Source organism: Zootoca vivipara, chromosome 8, assembly GCF_963506605.1.
Source record: "Zootoca vivipara chromosome 8, rZooViv1.1, whole genome shotgun sequence".
NCBI lineage: Eukaryota > Metazoa > Chordata > Lepidosauria > Squamata > Lacertidae > Zootoca > Zootoca vivipara.
Window position 1 is genome coordinate 33,730,971 of NC_083283.1, and position 22,332 is coordinate 33,753,302.

At 45.4% G+C, this 22,332-nt stretch overlaps 1 protein-coding gene across 13 annotated transcripts in view; it reads right to left on the reverse strand.

Moving 5' to 3' along the window:
• SGK3 (serum/glucocorticoid regulated kinase family member 3) overlaps positions 1–22,332 on the reverse strand; it is a 61,996-nt gene that overhangs the window by 25,594 nt on the left and 14,070 nt on the right. For 9 of the 13 annotated variants that reach the window (XM_035124802.2, XM_060277772.1, XM_060277771.1 and 6 more), the window contains one exon: positions 235–342. The exons of the other annotated variants lie outside the window; for them this stretch is intronic. The gene's annotated coding sequence lies outside the window, so the exon portion shown is untranslated. The remainder of the gene's footprint in view (positions 1–234; positions 343–22,332) is intronic. 13 annotated transcript variants of the gene reach the window in all.

Genomic DNA, 22,332 nt, shown 5'->3' on the forward strand with positions numbered 1-22,332 from the left:
AAAAGCTCAACAACTTTGGCAGATCACTGCCAGTTTTTATATAGTGGGAGTTGATCTCAGTCTCTTAAAAGTTGGATATGCCTGGTTTATATGAAGGTTTTTCCATTATGTTTATTTCAACACGGGAGAAAAAGGTAATAAGGAAAGTTTGGATTGTATATCTTTACAGCAAAGCAAAACTGTTAACAAAAAGAAACTGTAAACCAAGTGAGATTATTTGCAGGGATCCCTTACCTTTTAGTCTCTTGGGAGCAAGTTACAAATCCAGCAATAGGTAACACTGGAGATGAAGAGCTTGCAAACCACAGCTTTGTAAAGATCAATTCTGGCTGCAGGACAGACCTACACACAGCAAAAAAATATTAAGTTAAAAGAGACTAACCAATCAATATTACTTATTAGCTGTTTAATCCATTTTTGTCCATATTTAGTATAGCCCTATTAAAAATTGGCAAATTGGTTATTAATTTGAAAGCACTTTCAATGAACCAAGCACAGCCAAGTTCAGACTATTACTAGTTCTTAAAGAAGCTATTCTTAAATACCTTATCTCTGTTGGAAGAAGCAACAGTCTAATTAATACTCATTGTACTGAGAGGAAAAAGTCACCAAAAGGTTAATGAATCTATGCCCAGGAAGTTAAGTGGCCTTCTTGAGTTGTGAATTTAGTTTCTCTTTCGCCTTTACTCCTTGCTTCTGCAGTAACCAGTAATAGCTGATTATAGGTTTATAGTTTATGCTTACAGCTGCACCTGCTTTCCTTGTGATGCGTGAAAAACCTACTCTGAAACAATTTATTAAACAGGACTTTCAATGAAGGCTGTTCATTCATAGACGTTTTCTTTCAAAATGAATATGACATGGTGCATTTACTGTTGTTGTTGTTGTTTAGTCGTTTAGTCGTGTCCGACTCTTCGTGACCCCATGGACCATAGCACGCCAGGCACTCCTGTCTTGCACTGCCTCCCGCAGTTTGGTCAAACTCATGTTCGTAGCTTCGAGAACACTGTCCAACCATCTTGTCCTCTGTCGTCCCCTTCTCCTAGTGCCCTCCATCTTTCCCAACATCAGGGTCTTTTCCAAGGATTCTTCTCTTCTCATGAGGTGGCCAAAGTATTGGAGCCTCCTCATGAGGTGGCCAAAGTATTGGAGCCTCAGCTTCACGATCTGTCCTTCCAGGGAGCACTCAGGGCTGATTTCCTTAAGAATGGATAGGTTTGATCTTCTTGCAGTCCATGGGACTCTCAAGAGTCTCCTCCAGCACCATAATTCAAAAGCATCAATTCTTTGGCGATCAGCCTTCTTTATGGTCCAGCTCTCACTTCCATACATCACTACTGGGAAAACCATAGCTTTAACTATACGGACCTTTGTCGGCAAGGTGATGTCTCTGTTTTTTAAGATGCTGTCTAGGTTTGTCATTGCTTTTCTCCCAAGAAGCAGGCGTCTTTTAATTTCGTGATTGTGCATTTACTACAAACGAGTAAAAACAGGACAGCTAGACTACTCATCATGAGACATAAAATTAGTACCTTGCATCACAACGTGAGTTATCCCAAATAATAGTGTAGAAATGTTGGACAATTGTTAACTTGGTCAACTATGCAAACAACTTCCCATGCAGCCATTTTAAATCCCAGACAGTTGTCGTGTCCACTCATTCTATCCCGTTAGAGGTGGGGCACATGGGGTGGGGTGGGGAACCGTGCAGCTGGGCATGCAATATTTTAACTAGAGTTCCCATTAGGTGTTGCTGCTGGGCAGGCTTTGCCTGACCATACATGACAGCTTCTGCAACACTGCTATTGTTTCTCCAGAGACAGAAAAGCCTAAAAGAGGTGAAATTGACAAGTTCCTTATCAGTTTCAAATCATGGTACTGTGGAGGGTCTTCCTGCATAGGAAAATGGATCTAGCTTAATTTTTATCCCCTCTAACCAAAAACAAAAACTGTGTGTGTACAGCGAAAGAAAGGTAGAGCATTCCACATTTTTTACTTCATTTTTAAGTGAAATGGACAAGGTTCCTCTGTCCACTGAACTCTGGAGTATGTCTATACTTTCAAGGCAAAAAAACAGAGTTTGCTTTAAAACTGAAGTAAATATCTGTACTGAGTCCTGCTACGACACAGCACAGAAAAGAGATGTTATTCAACTAAGTTTTACTCAAAGCAGATCCACTGAAATAAATGAATATGACTAAGGTAGATCCATCAACAGCAATAGGTGTACTCTGAAATACTACCTTATGTTTTTGTGTTTAATTAAAAGGCCTGAAATATCAGATTTGTGGGCTGGGGACAGGGAAACCTTTGGACCATTTATAACCGAAGTAATTTATAGTCAAAGAAAATCTATTTGGAATTTTGAAACAAATAAGGGTTAACTGCTAGGCACAGCAGCTCTTCAAAATTCATAGTCACATTAAGGTTATGTGCCTGCTAGCTTTAAAGCACCTGACTGCATGAATGATACAGCCAGTGGCTGAACTGTGACACTTCTAGTGACTGAATGTAGCTCAAAGGTCTCGAAACAGCAAACAGACTGTCTTGTAAAACAGACTGTTCAAGTTCCAAAACCACAGAAATTACTGGGGGAAACCACAACATCCTGTCAACTTGTCCTGGAGATAAATGGGTGGGAATTTATCAGGCTACATTTGCAGTCTTCAGATACCAGCTTGTCTAATTGTTACTCGCCACACAGACTGCAAACAAAGCAAGATTTTTCCAGTAAATGGAAGGGAGAACTGAAAACATCGCCCCACTTCAAAAACTAGGAACTGAAACCATAAAGGGATGACTACACAACTGTGAAGGAAAGATTGGATTTTTCAAGTGTGTCAGTTTAACCTGATCAGCCCCATATTTCCACAACCGAAAGTTTCGGTTTTCCTTGACCATGTGCGGATGCAGGCAAATTTCCTTTGGGCATTAAAGTCCATCATCCAGCAGCAGTCACATCAAAATCCCCCCCCCCAAGCCAGCTGCTTGTCACTGTTGTTCACGTAGGTGCTCAACTTCCTGCAAGAAGACTTGTCTCACACGGGTACTCAAACCAGAGATTAACCAGTTAAAAAGCAGGAAAGACTATGGCCTCACCATTTCAACACAAGGAAACTTTACAGTTTTCCTATGTTGCATACTTTTGTATGATTACTTAGTACAGTATAAACCTGCCCTGCCTTGCTATGGCTTCCCCCTGCACCTTTCATTCTCCCTATGATGATTCTGCTGCCTAACGCAAATATTCCTCTTTGATTGAGACTGTTGTGTATTAAAGTAATAGCACAGCCAAGTATGTACTGTAATATAGAGTTTATTGTAGTGTATTACAGAGTTTATTTGAATGTACAAGTTCCAGCGGGAACGTCTATCATTTGCTGGTTCAGAGTGCAGGATTTGGATCCACTGCCGGATTGGTTTCCGCTGGAGGGAATCCTTGCCATTGGTTCCCGCCAAAATGTGTCTTTCCCCTGCTAGTTCTCTGTTACTATATAAGCCCTAGTTTTCCCCATTCCCTGCGTTCTGGCTCTTACCTGTTCTTTGAAGTAAAGAGATGTTGTACCAGATCCTCGCCTCCTGTTTCTTATTTGCACTGAGCTGAAATCACTGAAGACCCACTACACTGTTGTTGTTGTTGTTTAGTCGTTTAGTCGTGTCCGACTCTTCGTGACCCCATGGACCATAGCACGCCAGGCACTCCTGTCTTCCACTGCCTCCCGCAGTTTGGTCAAACTCATGTTCGTAGCTTCGAGAACACTGTCCAACCATCTCGTCCTCTGACATCCCCTTCTCCTAGTGCCCTCTATCTTTCCCAACATCAGAGTCTTTTCCAGGGAGTCTTCTCTTCTCATGAGGTGGCCAAAGTATTGGAGCCTCAGCTTCACGATCTGTCCTTCCAGTGAGCACTCAGGGCTGATTTCCTTAAGAATGGATAGGTTTGATCTTCTTGCAGTCCATGGGACTCTCAAGAGTCTCCTCCAGCACCATAATTCAAAGGCATCAATTCTTCGGCGATCAGCCTTCTTTATGGTCCAGCTCTCACTTCCATACATCACTACTGGGAAAACCATAGCTTTAACTATACGGACCTTTGTAGGCAAGGTGATGTCTCTGCTTTTTAAGATGCTGTCTAGGTTTGTCATTGCTTTTCTCCCAAGAAGCAGGAGTCTTTTAATTTCGTGACTGCTGTCACCATCTGCAGTGATCAAGGAGCCCAAGAAAGTAAAATCTCTCACTGCCTCCATTTCTTCCCCTTCTATTTGCCAGGAGGTGATGGGACCAGTGGCCATGATCTTGGTTTTTTTGATGTTGAGCTTCAGACCATATTTTGCGCTCTCCTCTTTCACCCTCATTAAAAGGTTCTTTAATTCTTCCTCACTTTCTGCCATCAAGGTTGTGTCATCTGCATATCTGAGGTTGTTGATATTTCTTCCAGCAATCTTAATTCCAGCTTGGGATTCATCTAGTCCAGCCTTTCGCATGATGAATTCTGCATATAAGTTAAATAAGCAGGGAGACAATATACAACCTTGTCGTACTCCTTTCCCAATTTTGAACCAATCAGTTGTTCCATATCCAGTTCTAACTGTAGCTTCTTGTCCCACATAGAGATTTCTCAGGAGACAGATGAGGTGATCAGGCACTCCCATTTCTTTAAGAACTTGCCATAGTTTGCTGTGGTCGACACAGTCAAAGGCTTTTGCATAGTCAATGAAGCAGAAGTAGGCGTTTTTCTGGAACTCTCTAGCTTTCTCCATAATCCAGCGCATGTTTGCTATTTGGTCTCTGGTTCCTCTGCCCCTTCGAAATCCAGCTTGCACTTCTGCCACTACACTACAGAGACGCTAATCATTAAGGAGAGACCAGGAGTGTGTGCTTGTGTGTGTGTGAGAGAGTGTTTCTTGAGGCCTCTTTATTCTAAGAGTACATGTACTTAACATGATTTGCACTTGAACAAATAGTTGTTTTCTGCAACCAGGAACATTAATGAGCCTCCTGAGCAAAGAGCATCACAGGAACCATGTAGTATTGGAAGCTTTTATTGTTGTGTGTTTGGGGCATTTTACAAGCTTTCCCACTTTTAAATTTAATTAATGCCTTGTTAAACTCATATAAACTTAAATTCCATTTTAACTGGACCTTGGATTTATTGGCCCACCCATACTTGCTCTATCTAATATGAAAGTTGGCTCTACCTAATTAGTGGATTCCTCTAATAAATGGAGTTTAATTAAGCAGTCTAATGGTCTGACTAATTAAGACAGTAGCAGCTACTTGATATTATTACTACTTGGTGGAGGTCAAAGGTTGCCCAGAAAGTACCTGGATACGTTAAGGAATAAACCTACACTGTTCACTAAAGTGGTCTATTGTAGGGAAAGAAAAATCAGAGTTACAGCAAATCCCAAAAGTAGACACCAATATTCCTCAAGCAGGACATTTTGTTAGTGGCAAGATCACAAATAGAATCGAAATAGCTAGCAGACTGGAATGAGGAGAATCGTACACTAGCAGCAAGGGGGTCTACACATTGCCTGAAAGTGTCCTACGTTTCTTTTGACGACCTTTTCTGGCTCACGGAGCAAAATGAATTATCTTCAACGTCTAAATTATGCAAATACCTATTACATTCTGTTGCAGAGATAAGGGCTGCTGCGTTCTTGAGGTCAGATAAAGAAGTGTCCTTGAGCATATGCAGAGCAACATGCCATGCCATACAGTTGTGGGACTATAACTCTCATCATCCATCTCCATTGGCCATGCTGTCTGGGGTGATGGGAGCTGAAGTAAAGCAACATCTGGAGGGCACCAGGTTCACTACCCCTGCTCTACTGACATCCAGGTGTTGGTGCTGACCTTTAAAGCCCTAAACAGCCTGGGCCAAGTATACCTGAAGGAGCGTCTCTACCCCCATCACTTAGCCCAGACACTGAGGTCCTCCTCCGAGGGTCTTCTGCTGGTTCCCTCACTGTGAGAAGTGAAGTTACAGGGAACCAGGCAGAGGGCCTTCTCGGTAGTGGCACCCTCCCTGTAGAACACCCTCCCTTCAAGTGATAAAGAACTAAACAACTTTTAGAAGACATCAGAAGGCAGCCCTGTTAGGAAGTTTTTTAAGTTTGATGCTTTATTATGTTTTATATATTCTGTAAGCCACCCAGAGGGAAAACCAGCCAGATGGGTGGAGTATAAATATTATTATTATTATTATTATTATTATTATTATTATTTATTTATTATTATTATTATTATTATTATTATTATTATTATTACTACTACTACTACTACTACTACTATTAACCTGCTGTTCATACTGTCCTCCCTTTGCCATGTTTAGCGGGAAATAAAAGCAAACAAAGGGACCCAGGTGGCTCTGTGGCCTAAACCACTGAGCCTAGGGCTTGCTGATCAGAAGGTCGGCGGTTCGAATCCCTGTGACGGGGTGAGCTCCCGTTGCTCGGTCCCAGCTCCTGCCAACCTAGCAGTTCGAAAGCACATCAAAATGCAAGTAGATAAATAGGAACCGCTACAGCGGGGAGGTAAACGGTGTTTCCATGTGCTGCTCTGGTTTGCCAGAAGCGGCTTTGTCATGCTGGCCACATGACCTGGAAGCTGTACGCCGGCTCCCTCGGCCAATAATGCGAGATGAGCGCGCAACCCCAGAGTCGGTCACGACTGGACCTAATGGTCAGGGGTCCCTTTACCTTTACCTTAAAAGCAAACAAACTGAGAACAACTGTTCCACAAACTTATATCGGCTTTCTATCCGTTTAACTCTCGGGGCTTCTCCCTAGAAGTCTTATAAATTTTTATTCATGTTGAGGGTGCTAAGAACCCTTAAGTCTCTTTACTGCCAATCAGACTACACCAAAAACCTGTTCATGGGAGTGTTCTCCTTTGACAAGCAGTGTAAATTAGGTCCCTCATAGCTCTTCTTCTTAAATTGCAGGTCTTTTCAACCAAAGGAAGCTAAGTCATTATATGGCTTTATGGACTCTTGTTTCAATGCTTCACCCCCATCCTAGGTTGGCCCCAGTGTACTGCTAGGACGAAGTCCATTAGCCATGAATATTACCAAAGAACTACAGTTCCCAGGACTGGGAATGACAATTAAAGCTGGTATTGTAGATACCGACCTTCCTCCTCACACTAGATGGCTTCATTTCCTTTTACAGTGAGAGCTAAACTGAAAATTACATGGGGGGCATGTGAGCCACTCTTCCAACTTTTTGTGTTAAATGAAAAGCAGTACCAAACGCTGTGATTGAGAGCACAGGAATGACAGGTGGGCAAGGGCTTGGAATCAGGGCTCAGAACCTGTGGCCCTCCATAGGTTGTTGGACTCCACCTCCTTTCAGCCCCGACCTCTGCTGTCTGAGACTGATGGTATTTGGGACTTCAAAAACATCTGGAGACCAGGCCTTCCCCATCCCTAGCTAAAATCTTTCCCTTCTAGCATTGATCTGCTAAATATTCCCACTGGTATCTTTTCTTCCAGAAGGGGGTAAATAATGGCAGGTCATTCTTGGAGGCTGATCTGTCCCTACAAGACTTTTCTAAGGTTCTGAAGGCATGATGACTGGCTATGGCACAAACACAAGCTTGTGCTCCAAACTCACATTATTTGCAAACCTCTGAAAGGTATGCTGCTAAGACTTACATACATAGAATCATGTTTGAAAGTGTCACCATATGGTTGAAGCAGAATTCTAGTCATCTTAATCCTCAAAGACAGCATGAGATCAGAATTAACAGATTCCAGCACAGCTGGGAAAGCATTCCAGGAGGGGTGGTGCACAGTCAAAGGCATTTTAGAAAAATGTTTAAGCAAATAAGTAGGAGTTTATAGAGCGGTATGAATGTGAACACTTGTCACTAGTTCATATCCCATATCCAGTAGGTATCGGTGAAATTTGTAAATACATTCCAATAATGGTTGCAGCAACAGTATGTTTAGGTGGGCGGGCGGGTGGGTGAGCGTGTATGGGGAGGGTAGCACTGCATTTCCCAGATCCAAATACGGAGTCTCCAAGTGGAGAGAAAATGAGATGTTCCTGCAAGAGAGGTTAGAAGGAAGATGTCAGATGTGCACAGCAGATTACTACCAGATGTGCATTTGCTGCACAAAAACGGCTTCTGTGAGAAGACCCTCGTTTGGAATGCCCAGCCAAGAGACGAAAATATGACAAATAGTGTCAGATAGTATGTGATATCTCTGCCAAAAAGAACACTCAGCTGCCAGTTTTGCCCTTGGACTGCAGACACAAAGGGATAGGAAGTATACTCTGAATCTGTTCCATCAGCCAGAAGACTAAAGGCTGCTGGGTTGTCCGTGTGAGGTTTGTGTATGTATGCACATATAGCATTATTATTTATTGCTTGAAAGCTGCCTTGAGAACCATTTAATTGAAGGGCAGCTTATAACTTTTCAAAACAAACAAGAAAGTAAAGAGAAAATTTAGATAGCAAAAATAAGTGGAATTTTATTTTATTTCATTTATTTATTAATTTATTCATTCATTCATACATACCCAGCCACTTTGGGCGGCTGCCAACAGAATATTAAAAACACGATAAAACATCAAACATTAAAAACTTCCCCAAAAAAAGGTTGCCTTCAGATGTCTTCTAAAAGTCAGATAGTTGTTTATTTCCTTGACATCTAATGGGAGGGCATTCCACAGGGCCCTCTGCTTGGTTCCCTGTAGCTTCACTTCTCACAGGGAGGAAACTGCCAGAAGGCCCTCGGAGCTGGACCTCATTGTCTGAATGATGGGGGTGGAGACACTCCTTCAGGCAAGAAATTGAAGGCAGTGCTCTCCTCCTAGTCCACCTAGTTAAGTCAGTCAACTAGAAATTTAACAAGTTGATATATTAGTTGGAATTCCCATGTTTCCACTTGTGGTTTTCTGAAAACAACTAAAAACCAACGTGGGCAATTCACAGAGGTAGCACATTTCAGTGGATTGAATCACAAGTAATCACAATGATGCTGAATGTCTGAATTATTTAACATCAGGTTTTCTAAATGTAGCTTCACTGAAGACTGGTTAGTAAAAGCAGCGTCACAAACTGCACAGATCCAGCCCTGGACATCTGTTAGGGATTACTATAGTAGAGAAAGTTAATTGAATAACACAAAACACTATACTGAACTGGGATGTCTATCCACAAAGAGTGAGGAATGAGTATGAGTTAATTTGTTCGCATATGTAGAAGACCAGAAGCTGCCTTATGCCTGGTCATATTATTTGTTCGTCTAGCCTAATATCACTCTGGGTCACAGCAGCTCTCAGATCAAAATGATCAAGGGTCTGGAGCAACTCCCCTATAAGGAAATGTAACACCACTTGACGTTTTTTAGTTTAGCAAAGGTGGTACATTCCTGCTAGAATAATATTTTCTAATTAATGCTAAAAGCTTTCTCATTACATTATGTACAAAAGTAAATATACTGACTTTTTATGTTCTCCCAAATAATGCTGTTCCGAGTTCTGAATGGGAATAGGAAAAATTCATCCTTAAACAAATTACCAAGGAAAATGCAAACACATTGCTCTTGTTTAAAAAAAAAAATTAAAGGCTCTGCTTTCACAAAATCAGCATTTTGGATTTCCCAAAACGAGACAACACCCTTTGAAGTGGAGTCAACAGAAGCTTATCAGTGTCCACATTGCAGAGGCATCAGTTTATAAAACCCTGTTTCTGAGGCATATCTGCTAGCATTCTTACCATTACACCAAGTTTTAATTCAATGAGTCACCAGAAGTGTTTTATAAAAGCAAAACTTCAAAGCAAAACGGCAGGCATGATTAATTATAAAATAGTAATCAAAACACTGAACTAGTAGCTCTCAAACACAAGCTGTGAATTAAGTAAATTTGGGAGGTTCTCTCATTGCAACTTACAAACTGCATTTTTAAATTATGCTTTCTTATTTTTGAACAGATGTTGCAAGCCTCATCTTCACTATCTAGAAAGCTTGCTTTTGTCAAGGTGAAGTTAAAAAGCATTAGAAGAAACTTTTGAATACAATTATTGTTACCTAACTGTATGACTGAAAAAAAAAATTTGTTTTAGTTTAACCTGGATAGACCAAATTGAGTGAGAACTGTTAAATGAAGCACCACTTTTCACTATGAAGATTCACAAGCCTAGCACTGAAAAGATGGCAAGGAGGGCACTAGGTCAAGACTTTCCTCTTTTCCTAGGCATCTGATTGCACTGATCTTTCTTTATAGTCATGGGGCTGTTTGTTGGCTTTGTTGTGTTTATGGTGATCATGCTGAGGTTGTGGGATTTTAATTGTCTTTGTATGGATATTTTAGTCATTGTTTCTTGTTGTTTTTTCTTTGATATATTATACTGTATTTGTTTATACTGCATTTCTGCTTCAAGTTGCCTTGAGGCCTTCTTGGCATAAGGCAGTGAAGACAGAACAACAAACAACTCATTAAAGATGACACAGTCACTATGCTAAGTGCTTTTCCCATTGGCCCACCTGTACCATTTAAAGGCTGCCAGCCACATGGATGAAGCAAGTTGTGGGGGTCTTTTTCCGTGGTATCTGCTCCCACACTGGAGGGAACCCTACAAGCAAGCCCATGATGTGGTTAGAAGCTTTTAAATACAAGAGAAGCACCATAAGGCAGCGGTGGAAGAAGCCGCTGGGGCGGTGCACCCAGTGGCAGGGCAAGCCGCCCTTGGGGGCAGGACGTACCACAGGGCCTCCAGAGACTGCCTGCCTCCTCCCACTCAGCCACCCTACAGCTGGGGGGGGAGGCAGCAGGCGAACCGTTTGGACAGCACAGAGCCTGCATGTTCCCAAGCCACCGTGTCTCTCCCAGGAGAGACACGTGGCTTGTGCACGCTGCAGGCCCCGCAGTGAGTGCCGCCCGGCCTTTTGCCACCCCCCTCAGTGGTGACATCCAGGTCGGACCGCACCCCCTTCCTCCACCTCTGCCATAGGGTTGTTGGTGTTTCTCATTTTTCCAGTCCTAAAGGTATCTGCAGCAATTTGTAAGCATTTTAGTCAGCTAATTTCTCCTGATAAACACATTTTTGTCTGCTGTTTTAAATAATGCACACATTGTTACTAGCAATTCTTCCTAATATAACGCATTCTGTATGTTATTTTTACTAATATATACATTTTTATACACAGTCCCTCTAATGTAAACATGTTTGTAAACATCGGTTGGAGACCTGCATTGCGCAATTTGGATAAGTGCAAATTTTGAAGGATGGCTGTGCTTCAGTTCTCATATTCTTTTAGAAACTACAAATTTGAAAGATCTAGGTTTCAATGCAAACTGAATCAAATTTCTCCCTCATCCCTAATTCTAATCTCCCCTCCCTAAATACTTTTATGGGCAGGAAGAGATTGAATTAATTGCATTGCAACACAAATCTTTTACTGGGTCACCCAAGCACATATTACATTGCTACAAACATGCAAAATCAAACACTAATAAGATCTATCCTAACCTAGCATGGATAAATGCAGTTTCATTCAGACTGCTGAATGCTAAGAAAACAGCTTTCCCCACAGCTTATTTGTAAGTATCACAATCAATGTTCCCTTTTTACTCTAATGGCATTTGGAAGAGTGGATAACTACCCTGATGCTTTTGATGTGCCACTACATTTGCCAAGGTTGATAAGCAGCGATGAGAGCAAGCTGCACGGCAGCCTCCTTTGCTAGTTATGCAACTGCCCTGTTTTAGGTACTGCAATATTTATGCCCCCAGTACATTTTTTAATGTTGTTGTCTGAAGCGCAATGTATTGCTGCATCTCTCCATTGAAAAATTCAACACCATCTCCGTAACTCAAAATATAATTTGGGTGCCGTCTGCAGTGCACTTGACAAAAGCAATAAATTAATAAAGTGGGGAAATGTCAACATAAGTATGATGGTAGGCAATGAAACAAAAATATGAAAAATTGCACTGACACAGCAATTACCAACACTTGAAGCTTTTATTCAGGAGAAAATATGCTTGACATTTACAGCAGTTTGGCCAGAAATGAAAAAATGAAAGTTAAGGACCAAGTGTACACTAGAGACTGGGAACAGGATCCAACCCAGACAAGGAGCTCACTGCTCCCCACTTCCTACCCATTGCTAGACCTTGTGACAACTTAAAAGGAAAAGCACTTTTCACAGAAGAAAATTGGAAAATATGATTGCAATTCTAAGCATGCTTACTTGAACACAGCGTTAAAATAAACTTGGATATTTTTCAGAGAGAATTGGCTGGATCCGGATGTATATGGGAGGAACGTGACTGTCCCACTCCCTCCTGCCTCTAGTAGCTGCTTCCTCCAATGCCAAAATCTCTCCTGAGATTCATGGGGTCTTAGCTAGGACAAGACTACTTTGGGTTACAGAAAGAGACTGACAGCAGATTTAAATGATTCCCTGAGGGTTTTCTGGTGTGTTTTTTAAACGTCCTGCATTTGGAGAACTAACATATCAGGTATAAAGGGTAGTAGCCAAGCTCCCTTATTTTTATAAGTTGGGGAAAGCGGGAAAGAGAAGGGAAAGCAGGAGTTATGCTTTCAAATGTTTTCTCGCTTCAATTTGAGTCTTTTAGTTATCAGTATTTCTGGCACAATTAAGCAGAAGAAAGTGAGTAGAGTGTTGCAGAAAACAGCAGCATGCAGCACCAAACAGTTGGCAATAGGATCAGTCCTGTTTTTAGAGAAGAGTAGATGGTTTGGTTAAGCCATCTGTGCTCTCCCATCTGAACAGACAATTGGCACAATTGCCAGCAGCCTGCTGGGACTTCACATGAATATTGCTGGTTTCCTGATCAAGTCCCCCCCCCCCCGGAAAACATGCACACACCACCTGTTTGCAGTTCCTTATCCATCTAGGAACACGTGCAGAATTTTAGCTTCCCAACGTTTATCACCCTAAGTAAACTGAAGCAAAAAAAAAAAAAAAATGAAGCAGTTGGATGTTAACTTGGAATGCCAGTTTAAAACAATCTCTCACCACATCACAATTACATACCACCACCACTCCACATGCACACACATTGTGTGTGTCATAGTACCTAATAATGTACTGCTAAATCAGTAGGCATTATCCCGAGCATAAAACACTTAATTTCTCTGATGCATTCCCCTCTCTTTGGTATTCAGTTTCTAAACCCTGTTCTTGAAATTAGATTAATGAATTCAGCTTAGCAGGGCGCACTGTGAGGTCTGTGACTAAAACACTCACCTGTGAGAAGACATTTGTCAAAGATGACATCGTAAACCTACCTTTGCAACATTTAATTCTGGTTGAAAATCTTAGCTGTTTTCAAAGTTTGATCTGAATTTGCTAATACAGTGGAACTTCGGTTTTCAAACGTCTCCATTGACAAATGTTTCGGAACTCGAACGCTGTCAACCTGAAAGCAAATGCTTCCATTTTCAAACATGCCTCGGAAGTTGAACTTCCGAAGCAGCTTCCTTATTGAGTTTATTAGTATTAATTTTTCCGTTTTGAGGCTTCTGTATTGAGCTTTCGGTTTTCGAATGTTTCGGAACTCGAATGGTGTTCCGGAACAGATTATGTTCGAAAACTGAGGTTCCACTGTACAGATTAAGTAAACATACACAAAATTATAAATATATTTCTATTCCTGTTTCTCACTAAAAAATGAACAATGTGCATATGTAAGAAGAATCACTCTAGGGTAGGAAATCAATTGAGTAAACTAAAACCACATGGTCTCGTGTGCTAGAAGATGCAATATTATAGTACTGCATAAAATGTTTCTGTATTTCTAAAGGAAGCACCATTGCTCCAAGTTACTTGACATGCATATTCCAGCACTTAGGAAATTATATTGGGCAGCCTTCCCTTAGGTGGTGTCGTCCAGATGTTTTGGACTACAACTCCCTTCTGCACAGTTGTGCTGGCTGAGGCCGCTGGAAGCTGCACTGCAAAAAGATCTAGAGAGCCCCTGCTAAGTGAAATCACTTTGATAGGAGTGAAACTATCGATCAATTCAGCTGCTAGCAATCAGCCAGAGAAGTACAAATACACTTTTAAGGTGAAGGCAGAAAGAACATCTGAGAAGAACTTGCAAAGCTGTCCCCACTCCCCAAGAACTTAGCCCTGGAGGTAGAATAGGATTTAAAAATGGCAAGGGTGCTGCCAAATCAGACCCATTGCTCTAAAAATACCTATTATGCCTCTCTTCAGCTCTGGTGTCATGTGTGACAAGACCTTCACTCCTGCTTGTTAACACAATGCCTAAATTAGAAATTTAAGTAAGTGCTAATGCTTTCTTCTTTGCAGCTGAAACAGAGGAATTAAATACAAGACTTAAATTACAAGACAAATTCCAAATCTTACAACGGCTGGGTCTCTAATTAGAGCAGTAGCACTCAGGCACATTCATGAGCTGTAAAGATGGGCTTCAGATTCCCACATTCAAGTGTTTCTTGTGCGAAGGGGAAGCATTTCCTGCCCTCCAGGGTCTGTGCTCCAAGCTCTGTACACTGAGTAAAATTTTGAAAAGGGATGCTGGCTGTATCCATGAAAGCTCCTCCCTGTGAGCAGGAATCCCGCTCTCCCTTGAGACCTTCACTCAATGCACAGAGGTTGGGCCCAATATTGGAGATGGCACCACTGGTCCAACACCTGAAGGCTTCAGATTCCCCACTCCCTGCCATAAAGAGACTAAAATAAATTGTAAAATATACATAAAAGGCAAGAAAGAAATGGGGAAAATAAATAAATTTTAGGGAGTGAAGTAACAAGCAAACAAGTACTACAGGATGCAACTATTAAATGCATGATCTTCTACAAAATTCAGAATTGTGTGGCCCGCAATACAAAGAGAATTCTGCTCTTTATAAAACAGAAATAGACCTCATGTTTTTGTCGTTTAGTCGTGTACGACTCTTCGTGACCCCATGGACCATAGCACGCCAGGCACTCCTGTCTTCCACTGCCTCCCGCAATTTGGTCAAACTCATGTTCGTAGCTTTGAGAACACTGTCCAACCATCTCATCCTCTGTCGTCCCCTTCTCCTTGTGCCCTCCATCTTTCCCAACATCAGGGTCTTTTCCAGCATGTAAGCACCTTCAAAATACTCCCCACTCCACCCCATAAATACCACGTGTGCTTCTGCTGCAGTCAAACACCATTTGCCTGGGGATAGTAATTTTTACCATAAATATTACTATATAATTACTATGTGTCAATGATAAGACACTGGTAGATTTGAAACTGAGCTGGTGCATTGTGGAAGAGGTGGCAACACTAACACAATCATTTCAATCATTTCAGTTAGGCATTGTAGAAAGCCACAATTTGTTTGGTAGGCCAACTTGTGGCTACAATTCCAGAGCAGAGAGGTACTTAGCTCTGCCTAAAGCAGGGGTGGTTAACTCCCAATTGGGGGGCGGGGTGGATACAACAACCTAACCAATCTATTCTGACCTCCTTAACACCCCACCAATTATGGCAGGTGCAGTGAAAAAAGAAAATGAAGTAGCCCCAAAGCTTGGTGTCATAGGGATCTGGGAAGTTTACAGTTAAATTGCAGAAAATGCCTGAAACGTTAAAGTTTGACTTGAAGGTGTCACAAGACACTGTTGTTTTCATTGCAACAAACTAATACAGCTACTCCTCTGGAAACTGAGACTTCTAAGTTTCTAAAGTCTATTTGCCAGAAAGCACAGAGAGTAGGGGTGTTGTTGTTTTTTAAAGAAAATATTAAGTTAAAAGCACCATTGGGTGGGGTATACAGAGATAGTCATGCAATTTGAGTTTAGATCGTGACTTATTAATGTACCAAATAGCAAATATTACATCAACACACATTTTAAACAGCTTTTAATGATATTTAACAAGGTACAGTCATGCTACTATCTTAAAAGAAACTCACTTGTGCTCAAGACTAGTGTGCTGAAATAAGATAAAAGTGGGACAAAGTGTTCCTGTTCATTAAAGGGCTCTGAAATTACCTCTGTTTCATCTCAGGAGAAGTGACTGATATATTTACAGAGTTATCTATGACACACTGTGAGGGGCAAGGGGTATCGCGAAGCCCCTCCCCTCCTGAGTTCCAGCCCAGCCCAGAGCACGACTGAGAGCAGGGAAAGCTCCAGCTCAAGTGGGGAAACAGGAAGTGGGGTCCAAGGCTCTGGCAGGGTAGAAGAGCCAGCGTCCCAGGTGGGACAGGAAGGAGGAAGAAAGGGGGGCAGACCCATCCCCCCAACTCCGGAACTTCGCAGAAAGCGTCGGGGAAAGAGGATGGGGCTCCCCAAGTTGTTATGCTGGCGCAAGACGCGCCAAACGCCATTCGGAGGTACTGATTCAAGCTGAGAAGATGTGTCTCTGTAAATAGCTCCACCTTTAGCACTGTAAATACGTAACACAAATAAAAAGATAAAATGCAGAGCGGTGCAGAGTCGTTACTCTGAAGTAGCCCTATCCGGTCACTGTGACAGCTACCTCCGAATCCTTTTTGGGGCTACTTTGGAGTTGCCGGGATGACAGCGCCAGAAGCAGAGAAATGGCGGCAGATCGCGGAGAAAGCCCAGCAGGACCTGCAGGCACTGGCGTTGCAGGCACAGGGGGAATTAAAGGCGGCTAAACAAGAAACGGAGAAAGTCAAAGAGGACAGGCACAACCTTGCTGAACAGGTGAGAGCGCTTCAGGAGAAAGAGCAGCAGTTAAGGGCAGGAGCGGTGGACCTCCAAAACAAGTTGGATGCAGAGAAAGCCAAGGGAGGAGGGGGTGCCCAGCTCCAAGTGCTGCCAGGAAGGAGAGCAGGGACCCTAGTAAGCAAGTTCAATGGAGACCCGAGGGAATATCATGGCTTTGAGACTGAGATCGTGTATGCTCTTGAGCTGCACAATAATGAGTTCCCTGATGATGCGCACAGAGTAGCGTTTATTGTGGAACACCTTACCGGGGGAGCCAGGGAGTGGCTGAAACCGTTAATCGCGACAAAAAATCCTTGCATGAAGGATGTCAAACTATTTTTGGAGGCTTTAAAAACCATGTATGCGGCTGATAGCCATTTGGACCAGACCAAAGAGGAACTGCATAATTTAAGACAAAGAACAATGACAGTTCGCGAATATTGGTCAAGATTCACCATGCTGGTGCACAGACTGGGGTGGGAACTGCACTCGCCTCCGATGGAAGCGGCATTCTACCTGGGGTTGAATGAGGATGTGAAAGATGAGCTCTCGAGAGGTCCAAAGCCCAGTAATATGGATCAGCTGAGCAAAGCGGCTCTGGCGGTGGGGGTGAGACAGGAATCCCGGTGGAACGACAAGCAAGCAACGCGCGCAAAGCGGGCTTGGTTCCCACGGTCGCAGGAGAAGCCTCTCCCCCAACAGCCATCTCACACCATGCCAGGGGCCAGCCAAGACCAGGAACCCATGCAAATTGATAGCGCGCGCGGGCTTTTCAAACCCCAGCGGCGCCAAGACGCAAGGAGGGAAGAGGCGGGAATTGCTTTCTCTGCAACTCCCCTCAGCATCTCGTCAGAGACTGCCCACATCGCAGGGAATGGCAAGGAAAGGCGGGAACGGTTGTGCCCTCCCCCACTGACGCAGCACAACAGCAGGGAAACGAGACAGCCTGGCTGCAGGAGACAAGGGGCAGCAGCCAGGCGCAATCGGCAGACAACAGCCCCAGCCCACCCACCCGCACAGCGAGGAGCAGCGCCAGCCCACCCACCCCCAGAGCAGGGGTGGTTCTAGAAGTGACGCTAACGCTCCCTAATGGGTATCCCCTGATGGTCCTCGCGTTAATCGATTCGGGGGCGTCGGCCAACTTCTTTTCGAGAAACTTTGCAGAAGCGCACCAGATCCAACTTCTGCAGCTGGATTTTCCCCTGCACGTCTCCACCATTGACGGCAGGGAGTTGCTGGGAGGGGCCATCACCCACCAGATCCCCCCCCATGAGAATGACAGTGGGAAGGCACTCAGAGACACTGGCTTTCAACGTCACCACCATCTCAGACCCCCCCCCCATCGTCTTGGGCATGAGCTGGCTGGCGCGCCATGACACCTCCATCAGTTGGCACCAGAGATGCGTCACGTTTGGATCAGACTTTTGTCTGGAACATTGCATGCAGCACCAACCAGGGGAGGGGCCTCCAATAGCCACGGTGGCCACCATGCACGTCAAGGGGGGTGAGGCGATACCCAAGCCGTACTGGGACCTGCAGGAGGTCTTCAGTGAAGCGGAATCCGACCACCTACCCCCGCACAGGTCGTTTGACTGCCAGATCAACCTGGTGCCAGGGGCCACGCTACCCCCAGCCAAGCTGTACTCCATGTCAGATCAGGAAATGGAGGATCTGCGTGTGTTTATAGACAAGAACCTCAAGAGGGGGTTCATCAGAGAAAGCAAGGCAGCAGGGGGCAGCCCGGTCTTCTGGGTGGACAAGAAAGACACGCAACAGCGCCGCCTGGTGGTGGATTTCAGACGCCTGAACAACATGACAGAACCGGTGGCTTTCCCTATGCCCAGAGTGGATGATCTGCTGACAGCGGCACGCAGGGGCAAGATCTTCACCAAGCTCGACCTGAGGGGGGCGTACAACTTGATCAGGATCCGGGAAGGCAATGAGTGGAAGACCACGATGTTCACGCCTCTGGGCTCTTTTGAATATCTGGTGATGCCCTTCGGTTTGCAAGGGGGCTCAGCATGCTTCCAGGCCTTCATGCACCACGTCCTGGGGTCCCTCCTCTTCAAGAACTGCTTGGTCTTCCTAGATGACATCCTTATATACTCCAATGACCCCGAGCAGCATGTGAAGGATGTCAGGGAGGTGTTGCAGCGCCTAAAGGAGAACCACCTGTATGTGAAGCTAGAGAAGTGCAAGTTTCACACCAAAGAGGTGGACTTCCTGGGCTACAAGCTGTCAGACAAGGGGCTAGCGATGGACAAGGACAAGGTGCAGGCCATCCTGGACTGGCACAGCCCCAGGACGCGCAAGGATGCCCAACGCCTACTGGGCTTCGCCAACTTCTACAGGAAGTTCATCAAGAACTTCTCTCGCGTTACGGCTCCCATCACGGACTGCCTGAGAGGCAAGCAGAAGTTCAGATGGACACCAGAGGCGCAAGCAGCGTTCGAAAGCCTCAAGAGGGTGTTTGCCTCTGACCAGAACTTGTTCCACGTGGTGCAGGATGCGCCCCTACGCGTGGAGACAGATGCTTCAGACAGGGCTTTGGGCGCCATTTTGCTGCAACTGGATGCCAACAGAGAGTGGAGACCCTGTGCCTTCTTCTCCAGAAAGCTGACACAGCCAGAACGCAACTACACGGTGTTTGATAAGGAACTTCTCGCGATCCACGCTGCGTTCCAGCATTGGAGACACTTCCTAGTGGGCGCCAAGCACCCCATTCAGGTGTGTACGGACCACAAGAACCTGGAGTTCTGGAGAACGGCCAGGGTGCTCAACCAGCGGCAGATACGGTGGGCAGAGTTCTTCTCGCACTTCAACTTCTCCATCCACTACATACCGGGGGAGCAGAACGTCAGGGCGGATGCCCTCTCCCGCAAGCCAGAGTACATGGAGGAGGAGTTGCCACCAGCACCCCGACACATTTTCCCCCCATCAGCATGGTCCTGCGGAGCAGCAGTGGTGAGCGAGGCAGAACTCACAGCACTGACGGCAGCAGATGAGTTTGCCACCCGCATCTTCAGAGAGCTGCGAGGGGGGAGGGAGCAGGCAAAAGACTTTGCGGAAAGGAGGGGGTTGCTTTTTTACAGAGGAGCCCTGTACCTGCCCACCAACCAGCTCAGAGGTAAGGTCCTCAAAGCAGATGCACGACAACCCGACGGCGGGTCATTTTGGAAGGGACAAAACCACTCACCTAGTCATGAGACACTTCTGGTGGCCAGGGGTGCGGGAAGATGTTCGGGACTATGTAAGGGGCTGTGACACCTGCCAGCGAGCAAAGGTGGTCAGAGCACCACCAGCAGGGTTGCTGGAGCCATTAGCCACCCCGCACAGGCCGTGGGAAGTAGTGTCAATGGACTTCATCACAGACCTGCCGTCGTCCAGGGGCAAGACCGCAGTGTTGGTGGTGGTGGACCTTATGTCCAAAATGTGCCATTTTATACCGTGTGCCAGGGCGGTCTCTGCAGAAGAGACAGCCAAACTGTTTGCTGACCACGTATTCAGACTGCATGGATTACCTTTAAGAGTTATTTCGGATAGAGGCCGCCAATTTGTTTCCAGGTTCTGGAGGCGGCTCATGAACCTCCTGCAGGTGGAGGTCAGCTTGTCGACGGCTCGGCACCCGCAGACCAATGGACAGGCGGAGAGGGTCAACGCCATTCTGCAGCAGTACCTGAGATGCTACGTCAGCCAGAGGCAAACGGACTGGGTGGATCGCCTGCCACTGGCAGAATTTGCCTACAACAATGCGGTGCACGTCTCCACAGGGGTGTCGCCCTTTAAGGCCAACTACGGGCGCGACCTCCGATCTTTCCCGGAGAGGGAGGGGGGAGGAGGAGGAGGGCCCGCAGGCAGAGGATTGGGCAGAGGAGCTGGAGACGGTGCACCAGCAGCTCAGAGAACACTTGGAGAGGGCCAAGGAAGCGTACAAGAAAGGGGCAGATCGCCACAGGCGACCGGGGGAGGTCATCAGGGTGGGGGACAAGGTTTGGTTGTCCTCGGAGGGCCTTCCCACCAGAGGGAGGTGCAAGAAGCTGGCACCCAGAAGGTTGGGCCCCTTCACGGTCACGCAGCAGGTTAACCCGGTAGCATTCAGGCTGGCACTGCCGGAGGACATGAGGGTGCACCCAGTGTTTCATAGATCGCTGCTGTCTCCATACAGGGAAAGTAGCAGGTTCCGAGGCAGCGCACAGACCCCCGAGGGAGGGGGGGAGAGAGGAGGCAGGGAGCCACTCAATGAAGCAACGGCCATCCTTGATTCACGAAGGGGGGTGGGGGGCCTGGAGTACCTTATGGCATGGGAGGACGCCCCGCCATCCCAAAATGAATGGGTCCCAGCCACCCAGATACAAGAGGAATTCTTAGTGGAAGAATTCCACGCCCTCTTCCCACACAGGCCCAAGCCCTGGCACATGGAAAGGGAGGGGGAGGAGGAGGAAGCACAGGAGGGGGAAAGCAGTTCACCATGGAGATGGGAAGCAGAGTTTGAGGACACGGAGGAGGAGATGTGGGTATCTCCGAGGTCCACTCAGTCAGGAGAAGAGGTGGACTGGCAGCAGATTTTCACCCCCACCAGCTCTGAGGCCACGGACTTTTTGGGCTTTCCCTCTTCCCAGGAGGAAGGAGGGGGCCAAGGGAACTGGGGGGAGGTGTTCACACCAACCGGCTCGGACAGCACGGAGTTTTTAGGCTTTCAGTCACCACCGACACCCGTGCAGCCTCTCGGGAGGGAGGAAGGGGGGCCTGGGAGGGGGATGGATGTGAGGGGCAAGGGGTATCGCGAAGCCCCTCCCCTCCTGAGTTCCAGCCCAGCCCAGAGCACGACTGAGAGCAGGGAAAGCTCCAGCTCAAGTGGGGAAACAGGAAGTGGGGTCCAAGGCTCTGGCAGGGTAGAAGAGCCAGCGTCCCAGGTGGGACAGGAAGGAGGAAGAAAGGGGGGCAGACCCATCCCCCCAACTCCGGAACTTCGCAGAAAGCGTCGGGGGAAGAGGATGGGGCTCCCCAAGTTGTTATGCTGGCGCAAGACGCGCCAAACGCCATTCGGAGGTACTGATTCAAGCTGAGAAGATGTGTCTCTGTAAATAGCTCCACCTTTAGCACTGTAAATACGTAACACAAATAAAAAGATAAAATGCAGAGCGGTGCAGAGTCGTTACTCTGAAGTAGCCCTATCCGGTCACTGTGACACACACAGAGATGGGGTAGTGTGAACTTATCAGTCACTTATGAAACATCAGTTGGGGAAAATGTAAACCAACTCTCATGATCACTTTAAAACAAACAGTAGACTTCAGGCATGGAAAATAATTTGGTTGGTCTTTCTTTATTTCCTGTGTGAGGGACATTTCATCATAACTTACCAAGAACAAAATGAAACGAACAAAATACTTCACACCCTTACTTCTTTTTTTAAAAAACAACAACAACACACAATTCTCTTTATTCTACAAAGAGAATAAACTGAAGACCTACAATCTGGCTCCTAATTATCTCCCATATAATCTTCTCTTATAAAAAGACAGAAGCTTACAGCTACTGTAGCAGAGAAGAGTCCAAACAGTAGTCAAGTCTGGATATGCTCAGACTTGAACTTGAAAAATTAAATTGAACCATAAAGAATGTAAAAGTAAGTAGGAAATCTTGCAACCTATTGAGTTTATGATAGCA